The sequence below is a fragment of the Saccopteryx bilineata genome, chromosome 6 (assembly GCF_036850765.1).
Source record: "Saccopteryx bilineata isolate mSacBil1 chromosome 6, mSacBil1_pri_phased_curated, whole genome shotgun sequence".
Lineage (NCBI taxonomy): Eukaryota > Metazoa > Chordata > Mammalia > Chiroptera > Emballonuridae > Saccopteryx > Saccopteryx bilineata.
In genome coordinates, this window is record NC_089495.1 from 8,328,071 (window position 1) to 8,331,728 (window position 3,658).

Here is a 3,658-nt window from a genome sequence, read left to right on the forward strand (position 1 = left end):
ATTTTAGTGCTTGAGGCAAGGCCATGGAGCAATTCTCAGCTCCTGGGGCCAATTTTCCCAAATCATTTGACCCATGGCTGCAGGAAGGAAAGGGAGGGTGTGTGGACAAACAGATGGTCCTTCTCCTGTGTGCCCTGACCAGAAACCAACCAAACCCAGGACTTCCATATGCTGGACCCACACTCTACTGCCGAACCAACTGACCAGGAGCAATTTTAGCACAATTTCTAATTGCAACTTTTGTTTCTTGTCTATTATTATTATTTTGTTTCTTGACTATTATTACTGTCTTCTTGCCAAGATCTTTGTGTCTTGTTCTTTGCAATATCCTTGCACATAGTGCTAAGCCCTACCACATAATAAATACTCTATGAATCTTTGTTGAATGAATGTACATGTTCTGGTCTTGTGAACATAGCTTTGCCATGCACACAAAAAAACCAGGGTGTGGTTAAAAGCCACTGTGGAACAACAGTGCCAGCCAGAACCCATGCCAACCTCCAAACGCCATTTCTTCTTCCGGTGCTATCTCCCGGGTTCCTGTTTCCTTGCATGTTAGGTTAGCTCATAGTATAATATTTGCTCAAGGCCTCTTTATGCATTTATTTATTCATTTGCTCAACAAGTATTCCTTGAGCCTCTGCTGTTTGTCAGCCTTTTTGTTAAAGACTGGAGATCTAGCTCCGCATAAAGAGAGATAAGGTTTCTATTCAAGTGTAGTTCACAATCTACTGTAGAAAGAATTACAATAAGTTGTTCCTATTCAAGCGTAGTTCACAATCTACTGTAGAAAGAATTACAATAAGTTGTATACAGACAGGCTCATGTTGAGGATAAGGAAGTATTTTACTGCAACGCATAAAAGAGAAACCGATCCGGGTATGAGCAGTCGGAGTAGTCCATTTGGTGGACAGATGAAACAGTTAAGCTGAATCATGATGAAATTATTGACCTTCTCAAAAGGTGAGCAGCGGCAGGGGAAGACCAGGTCGCAGCTCCTTGTCTGGTTTACAGACTTAGTCCTCTTGCCTCCTCCCCTGGTTCCATGTGTCCCTCCGATGTCAGGGCTGCTTTCTGCTTGCCTTGGGGCAGACGTGCGTCCGCATCCCGGCAACAGTGCCCACAACCCCTCTCTCCCCCTGGGACAGTGTCCCAGGGACAATGACAGGAAGGGGAAACCAGAAAAGTGAATGTAGAAGGCGAAGGCTTCGGGGAGTGGAAGGCTTTGGATGTAACTTGAAGCTGAGAAAGTAGCAGGAGATTATAACAATCTTGGGGCAAATGTACACAGGACTGCAACAAGGACATGGGCGACGGGGGGTGTTGTACATAGGCGAAGGGAGGTGTTAAATATGGAAATTACAAAGTATATAAATTATATCCCACTAAAAATGGTTGAATGAAAACAAAACAAAACAAAAAAGGACAAATTGCAATTCCAACTCTCTTCTGTGGAGTTTACAGATTGGTTGCTCGTTATTGTTTTACGTTCTACTGAGAATGAGAATACAGTCCTGAGCCACGTAACGAAGTGCATCATTAGGCGGCTCTGTCATTGCGCGACCGTCGTGCGGGCACTTACTACAGACCCGGGCTGCATGGGATGGCCTGGGCCTCCAGGACCGCCAACCTGCACGACAGAGCACTGTCTGACTTCCATGGACAACTGTCACGCCGTGGGGAGCTTCTGTGCGTCTCAGCATCTGCACACATACGGAGCTTGGGGTGGGGGGTGGGGGTTCTCGGGCTGAGTCAGTGAGTGGGTGGTGAGGGAACGTGAGGGCCTGGGACGTCACTGCCCACTGCTGTGGACTGTATGGACACTGCCACTTAGGCTACTCCACATTGTGTCAGCACAGACACGCGAGGAACAAATAGTGCTGACATGATGACAGATGCCACATCACTGGGCAACAGGGATTTTCAGCTCCATTATAACCGTCTGGGACCAGCATCTTATATAAGTCTGGGACGGAAACATTATGTGGCACGTGGCTATCCACAGGCCAGTGTCCTGGACCTTGTGGTGCAGGTGAACTGCTTTATCCCTCTGCCTTTCCACCTGTGCAGGTAGAGCTGTGTCCTCAGCGCTTAGAAATATGAGTTCCTGGTGTCCTTCTACACCAGGGGTCCCCAAACTTTTTACACAGGGGGCCAGTTCACTGTCCCTCAGACCGTTGGAGGGCCGGACTATAAAAAAAACTATGAACAAATTCCTATGCACACTGCACATATCTTATTTTAAAGTAAAAAAACAAAACGGGAACAAATACAATATTTAAAATAAAGAACAAGTAAATTTAAATCAACAAACTGACCAGTATTTCAATGGGAACTATGCTCCTCTCACTGACCACCAATGAAAGAGGTGCCCCTTCCGGAAGGGCGGCGGGGGCCGGATAAATGGCCTCAGGGGGCCGCATGTGGCCCGCGGGCCGTAGTTTGGGGACGCCTGTTCTACACCTTGGTGCAAAATGACCATGTATATTGACTTTCAAGTATTTCTTTATACAATTTATCTGTTATTAAATTGATACAGATGCGTATAATTATAAAACTTTAGCTTACGGTGGCTTTTTAAGTGAAATATTCTAAGTCGTACCAGGAGCGATCTCAGTGGCAGATGAAGAAGATCTGTAAAGCTGCCATTTCGATTACGAAAGTCTCAGTTAAAAAATTCCTGCTTAAAACAGACTTCGATAGCTTCCTGGGATTTCATCCCTTTCTATTTCAGGTATGCTTTCTGGGGTCAATACCAGTGTATTCTCTCGGCGAAGCATGGCTCTTCGATATTTGAAGAGAGTTGTCACAAATACCTAAGACTTCTATTTGCCATTTGAAATAACGTGGATTTCTGGTGGTCCTGACGTTACTTCACATTTCAGATCGTCAGCTCTTTAGTAACATTCTTACGGACCCACTTCAGACAGTAAACTTTCCTTTCCATACCTTGCAGGGAGCACGGTGTTCAATGTGCTATCCCCTTATTCAGGCATGACAATATATTTCGAAGGAGCAATCGTGCACCACCATTCAGTTATAACTAATTTGTCATCAGCAAAAGTATATTATATAAATTACACTTCATTATGGTGTCCTATGTATAAGCAACTGAGATTTCACAAATAAATCCAGATTTCTAGATTTGTGGAAGTGAATGACAAGCAACAATGTTATAATATATGCACAAGTATAAAAGATACTGTGTTGAATTTGACATTATACTGACTCTTAAGTTCAGTCTAACAATGAGAAGGACAGCGGAGCGCATCGAAGTCCATATTTTTCAGTTTAAATTAGAGGAATTTCATATTATGTTGTACAGGGAGCAAAGGGCAAGGAACAGATTGGTGGGAGAGTTGGGTTCAGTTTGGATCACACTGAGCCTGAGATGCTAGACAGACTCCAGGTGGAGAGGTGGAGCGTGCAGTCACAGAAGGACCAGACAGAGCTCAAAGGTAAGTACTGTATAAGAGAGCAGCGCTATCTCAGTTTGGGAAAAAATTGTGGCCATCCGTGCATGCAAATTTTAAATGATCTGCACAAGCTTGGGTGAACTGTTGATCGTTTTATTTCCTATTTAATGTGCGAGTTACACTATTTTCTATGCCCTGGGGGTCTGTTCAATATTACTGAATTTATATATTTAAAAACAAAA